We start from the raw sequence: 7524 nt of genomic DNA on the forward strand, positions 1-7524 counted from the left end.
GATTTTCCGTTTCATTCTAATAAGTGATTTAACGTGAAGAAGAACATTTTCTGTGGTTCTCCATAACAACATCACAACCCACATTCAAATGCACTGGTGGCAACACTTCAACGTTGGATATGAAGCTCAGTTGGACCGGCGCTGCCAACGTTACAACTTGATTCTCACACTTTATAATGTGAATCGCGAGAATGTGAATATCAACTCGTTGTTATGCGCCTATCTTTTTTACTGTTAATCCAAAATATACCATAGTTACACCGTTGAAAAGCTCATAGGCGATTTATATAATGTAACTAATGACACTTTCCCGATTTGTCGTCCCGTTTTCATTATATCGAATGTAAATCATTTAGCGGTAGTGGAGGGGGAAGTTCTGTCGTGTATAGATACGCGGTGCTCTCGGCCTGATATTTTGCTCAGTCGGTCAAACCTGATGTTTTGCTCAGACGGTCAAAACTTTTCTTGGCCGATACGCTGCCGCGTATCTCGATGAGAAGGGGAATAATGTATCGCATTTTTTATTTCATTCTTTGTTACTCTAAATCAATCCTACATCTCCTCTTAGTTTAATCTTATATATAATAAATCTGTTGGCGATTCTTTGTGTGCGATTCACGCAAAAACCACCGAATGGATTTCAAATTTTGGCTGTTGATAAATTTAGGGTCCCCATTAGGACATAGGCTATGATTTATTCAAATTGAACATTGAACTCTGTGGGACATGAAACCTCAATCGAACATTAATGAAACTTCAATTGCACCACAATGAAACCCCAATTAAACAATAATTGAACCTCCATTAGAATGACATTGAGCCTTGCTCCACCGGGAGGTGGATGAAAGGAAAGTTGGACTTAACAGCGACTAAAACTGCGATGGAAATGGTAAAAATCAAACTCTTTCTCGTTTCCACTGCANTTTAACAGCGACTAAAACTGCGATGGAAAGTGTAAAAATCAAACTCTTTCTCGTTTCCACTGCAGTTTTAGTCGATGTTTAGTCCATCTAGCTCCCGGTGGAACTAAGCTCATGAATCTCAATTGAAGCTGAATTAACCCTCAACTAAACTTCAACTCAACCTTGACTTGACTCCAACTAAATTCTGTAGTAACCTTAACTCAACTCCAACTAAACCTTCATTAACCGAAACTAAACTCCAAATAAATGTCGACGAACTTCGACTTAATTTCGACTGACCCCCGACTAAAGCTGGACTAAGCCCCAGCGAAACCATAACTCAACTCAGATTGAACCCAGATTGAACTCAGATTGAACCCTGATTAAACCCTGACTAAACCCCTACTGAACCCCAACGAAACTCTGACAAAATCCCAACTAAATCTCGACTAAATTCTGACTAAATCCCGACTAAATCCAAACTAAATCCCGACTAAATCCCGACTAAACCCCAACTAAACTCCGATTAGACTCCAACTAATAACTTACATACAAAACAAGGCTATAACTCAAGAGTGAATAATGCTATTGCCACCATCTTCAAACTCGGTCAACATACTATCAATGCGAATTTTTTGAGCCCTCATTGAATCGATTTAAATGATTATTTCCCGGTGATCGTCGAAAAATGAAATTTCGAAAAATGTAAATATCTCGGAAACTATATAGTCGATTGAATTTTAGTGGGGGTCAATCGAAAACGCTTATCAAAGCCTACGGTTAGAAAAAAAATTATGGAATTCCATCGATTAGTTATGGAGAAAAACGTAAAACAAAATGTCACACACATACATACATACATACATACGCACATACAGATACCTTCTAAAAATAGCATATTCGGACTCCTGGGACCAAACTTAGTCACCCTAGCATAAAAAATCGGAAACTTAAAATCGAACGATTACAATGCTTCCATTCGGAAGCAAAAGACGACTTCTTAAACGTATGTAAGCAGGATAACCACAAGCGTCGATTGATCATAAATTGAGTGAAATAATTAAGATTCTCCCCCGTTATACCTCACGAGGGCCAAACTTCATCGTGGTGGTATTTTTTGAGGATCGAATGCTGTAAAGATCACTTGCTCGAAAGCGTTAGGCTTAGCGAGGGTCGAATGTCGCCAGTGTCATATGTACCTGGCAAGTCAAACGTTGCATCAATCCTAACTTCGAAGGGCGAAACGATCACAAGGGTCAAACAGCAGAGGCAGGGAGGACAATTTCAACTATCAAATTATCACAAATTGCGCAGAATGTTCAGTAGCCATGCCTGTTCAACCTTTATGATCGTTTGACTGTCATGATTGTCCTGCGTGCTTACCTCCTCCATTTCAAGGGTTCATATATAAAGGATTCATATTTCTTCAATGGCGTGGGGTTTTCATGCGAATGGGGCTTAACAAGGGGGAGTGTTGCCAACGGATGGGGATTCTCAAATAGGAGTCTTATCTAAGGAGTCTTATCAGAACTAAAGAGCAAAAATGAGGGTGAGAAATAGGGTATGTCTAACCCTCGTGACCCGTAATTGTGCCCTTTATTCAATTTGGACTTTCTTGATCCTTTATTCTGATCATTGTTTTTGACTCTTATTTCTGACTTTTTTTTATTTCTGGCCTCTTTTGGTGACTCTTTTTTTTGAACCTCAGTTCGAAGTTACTTCTACTCACAAAAACCCTGCCCTCATTCATGAAAATGCACATATATGAGCCCTTCTCATATACATATAACCCCACCCCCCATGTATAACTCCCTAGAATCATATTGAATCAAGTCAAAAAATTTACTTAAATCGAGTAAAAAAATCGACTTTAATCAAGCCGAAAAATCGAATTCGATCAAACCGGAAATCGACTTGAACCAAGCCGAAAAATCGACTTGAATCAGACAGAAAATTCGACTTGAATCAAGTCGAAGAATCGATTTGAATCAAGCCAAAAGTCTACTCCAATGAAGCTCAAAAATCGACGTGAATGAGGTCGATTTCAGTTTAATCCGTTTCGTCTTGAATTAATCCACATCTCTACTTATATCAGCTCCGAAATTCGAATTGATGGAGTCCGAGTCACTCGACTTCAAATTGGTCGAAAATCGACTAGAATCAAATCGATGTCAACTTAAATCAGTACGTTTTTTTTGGTGTTCAATGCATTTTCTTAAGCGTAGAAACCTTTCTTTCTAGAATTTGCAAAATGAATAACAGCAGTTTTGTAACACAATTTGCGGATTAAAAATATAAGAAAACCTTATTTTCTGAAATCTTTCAGAAAATTGCATGTCTTCAGCAAGTCAAATATGTTAAGCAAAAGAAGAAAAATTCAAATCTCGTAATTATAAAGAAAACTGGATGAACGACATCGCTCGCTGAGCGGTACTGGTGCACCCTCTCCCACCTGCTCATCAAGTAGGTCATTCAATATTTTTTCAAGTAGGTATACTGGCACAAAAGATCCCATGAAGTTCATTTTTCAATTACACACGGAGAGAAGAGTTGTAGAAAAATTATTTAGAAAATATCGGCAATATTTTACTATAGAAAAGGTGATCGTTGAGTGAAATGTAATTCAGTAAAAAATATTTTATGTCACTTGGCCCGAAAAACCGCGATTTTCACTTCGTTCGGTTGGATCGCCGTTTCGGGCCTAGGGACATACAATTTGTTTTCCCACTCAGCCAAAAAAGTATTTTCTGACTCATGTGATTACAATCTTCACCTTCGGCTCGTCTTATAAAGTCACATTTGTCAGAAAATCGTATTCAGGCCTTGTGACGAAAATTATAATTTTAACACTGCTGCTACGTTCATCTCCTGCCTTTTCGTTTATTTGTAAATGAACAAAGGCACAGTTCGGCACTTGCTGAACGTAACATCACTGTCAAAAAATCTAGTTCGACACACGTGAGACGGGAATTTTCAGCTCCTGTGAATGTGAGCTTCACACTGGTAAAAAGTCAGTCTTACTAATATCGAAATATACTATTTAGCTGAGATTATCTTACGATTTGTTTAGTGAAAATATCACATCTGTGCATGCAAAAATTACAGTTTCCTGTTGAGATAAATTTCCCGTACCGCTAGGGTATTTTTTCTGGTACGGATGCGAAGGACATGAGGATTGACGAAAAAGAAATATTACCATACCGCATTTCGTAAAAAAAATCTTTCTCCTTTACAGAAAAATTATTATAAACCAAGGAATTGTTCACGTTTCCTGTCGTAATTTTCAATAAAATTCTGAATGAACTACACAGTTCCAGAACAAATTACTCTCGTTCAGAAAATTTCCAGGAGCCGGTAGAAAAGAGTTTACTATTCGTCGCGCATTTTCTTTCTAATATAGAATGAAAAGACCTGGAAATGAATTCCGCTCAACGATTACTTGATTTGTTTGATAATTTTTCTTTATTTTTCTTTAACTTCAATTTTCTGAATTTTGAAACGATGATTAATAGGGAAGGACAGAAATTTGTCTGAATTTCGCTCTGCATTCGTTGTTTGCTATGGTCTCACTTTATCCAATACTTCCAAAATTGACCTGACATATCGTGCAAGTAGCTTTAGGGGGGAGGGGGGTATTTGAGGTCGAAAACTCTAATGAAATTTTCATCTCCGGTGCTTCGTCAAGGAGCTGTTCATCGACAAAGCAAAAATCCACCGCAAATTACCCTGAGAAAATCCGCAATGAAATTCAACACCACGTCAGAGCCATTTTGGTCCTTAACACAATGTGAATATAAAAATCTGAGTCATCGTAAAAATTTCATATGTCTACTCTCATTCAATATGGGTGAACGGAATGGATTGGAATATATTGGACATTCAATGCCATTATCCCTCCGCCTTCAAATGAAAAGGACGTATGATCTCTCTATCGTGGAATAGCGTTTGATTGGCTGTCTTTTTTTCCTCATAACTCATAAACAAAGCGTCGGAGATAACATATAATCCTCCCCAGCTACCCCCATGATATATCATATCCGTTTCGGGACAGTCTGTATATTCGATCATTTCTGATAGTCGAAGACGATTCCTCGCACTTTTGATACGATATCACTGCATCGTTTTTGTTTCTAGGATATACTGTAACGTAGTATTTTAATTTTCTCCTCGACCGTTCAGCGGTTATGGATTTCCAGACGGGAAGCACGTCATTGGCGAGGGGAGAGTCAAAACTAATTTTTGTTGGGCCTTGTACCAATTTATTTTTGGTTATATCGCTTCTAATTCTGTCGACACTCACCGGACTACATCGTCGGATGGAGCCGGATCATCGTGGGAGTTTATCAGCCTCTTTCATCGGGTCTCTGAAGTCCAGAGGAATTTTGGATCCTCGAACTGATGTTTGGATGGTCCCGCGCAGGAGCTAGTCTCGCACGAGTGACGAGTGGCGGCGCCAGCTTACGGAGGCTGGAAATGGAGGGCTCAACTGACGATCTGGGAAATATCGGAGGGTGCCTGGACCGACGTTGGACGTCCAGGAGGAAATGCATCCAACGATGGAATAATTAAAATTAATTATACTTTTATGGAAATGATTGACGAGGTTTCAACTCCAAATCGGTTACACGGTTCCACAAAATATGGGCTCATTCGTTCTCAAGGATGGAAACAACTTTTTCTGATAGATTTTTTCGCGCTGATTCTAAATGCTTTTTTCAAAAAATTTCCTAGCATGTGCAGTTTTTGAGAAAAACAATGTTAAAGTGTCTAAAAACGGCCAAAATGAACACTTTGAGAAATTCATTAAAAAATTAGTTCGGACGTAATTTAAGACAGAAAAAAATCACAATTGAACGAAAATTTGATCTTTTCAATGAATGTGGGTTCGTCTTATTTGATTGAATGAAACCCACTAAAAAAAATTCTGAAAAAGGTGAATTTTCATCATTTTTGGGAAAATTAAATTACCGGAAGTTGGTTGTGAGTATCCTCACCCACGCCAATTTCAAATCAATCTACCCACGTGTGTTAACCTCCCCTAGATTTTAATTATAATTTGAAAATCTCGTTTCTTGGAAAGGAATTGTTAATTGTCCTGCATTTTTAAATTAAATCCATGGAGGTGGAAGAATCGAGGCGATTCGTTGCCCTCGTGGACGCTGAGCCTGATCTATGGAGAAACGGAATCTCGAGGGACAGCAATGCAAATAAATTAATTTGGCGCAGAATTGGTGAGCAGTTGAATCCTCCGAGCTCAGGTATTATCTTGTTGAGTGTAATATGAGGGTCAATCTTAGAAAGTCAATCAAATTAATGATATGTCCTGCCCCGACAGGATATTTGACCTTCTGCAGGTTCCTCGAATTGCGAGATCGCTAACACGAAGAACGACAAATGAATCCCAACGCAGGATTCATCCTTGAGAATGAGTTGATATTTTGCGATGAAGATGATGCAACCTGCTCATTCACATCTTCCCTAGCTTCCCCCCCCCCCATCAAGCCCTCCATCAGGCCCTTCACGAAGTCCCCTGCCAAGTCCAGAGCCGAGTCCCCCTCCAAGTCCTTCAAACCTTGATGAAGTGGTCGTGGTTGAGCCAGAGTAAGACGGAAAAATTTGAGTTCTTGAAATTTTTCCAATTGTTTCGTTGCGAAAAACAATTACTATATTTGGAAGTTTTTTTTTCATTATTGGAATCATTTAAATACAATAAAGGAATAAATCAAACGTTTCCATGTACATTTCTCTAATTTCTTCAATCAATCACTTTTATCAGAAAATGTGTTCTTAGAGTTTAGAAACAAACTCATAATAAGATAAATGAAATATTCACAGATATTTAAAAGATATTCATGAACATTGACAAAATTTATATTTACAAAATTTACACATATTCACGAAATATTTCCACTTGAAAGTCAGTTTCTTTGACTGTTCTTTTCTCTTTTTATTGACAAATGAATGAGTAAACTGGAACTGCCATTGACAAGAAGATTTAGAAGATTACTGTTGAAATCTTTTGCAACCTATAAAAAAACGTGATGTTAGAACATTCAAGACCGAAACATATGACTGGGGAGTCTGATACTGACCTGAAGATTTTGGAGAGTTTGACCCTGACTACCAAAATGATACAAAATTTCCCAAACCCATCGATTCCAATCTGTTCACCCAAGGTGCACTTATTAATGACTTGGTAAGAGATCTCGATCTAAGTAAATTTGGCGCAGAATTGCTAGCATCTAGATTGAATGAACGTAAGCTCCTGCTTCCCGGAGTCCATGGCTCCAGTTTTTGTTCTAGAGATCACGATTTTCGAAAAATTTTCACTAAAGATGCGAGTATTACTTATGCTTCCAACATCGATGGGCTTATGGAGCGTATGGGCATCAAGCATCGGCCAGATGAATAGCGTTTATTCATGGATGCTTCAACTAGCAGTCTGAAAGCCGTCTTGTTGCACATTGGAAGCAAGTATCCATCCGTCCCGATCGCTTACTCTACCACCCTTAAGTGTGAATGGGATAGTCGAGATCGCGCTGCTCATTACACCCGCAAAGAATGGCCGATTCGTGACAGCCTCATACCTGGGAAAAGAAATGTTCTAACTGATCCACTACCC

This window comes from Diachasma alloeum, unplaced genomic scaffold (genome assembly GCF_001412515.2).
Source record: "Diachasma alloeum isolate Michigan unplaced genomic scaffold, Dall2.0 Dall_scaffold_00516, whole genome shotgun sequence".
Lineage (NCBI taxonomy): Eukaryota > Metazoa > Arthropoda > Insecta > Hymenoptera > Braconidae > Diachasma > Diachasma alloeum.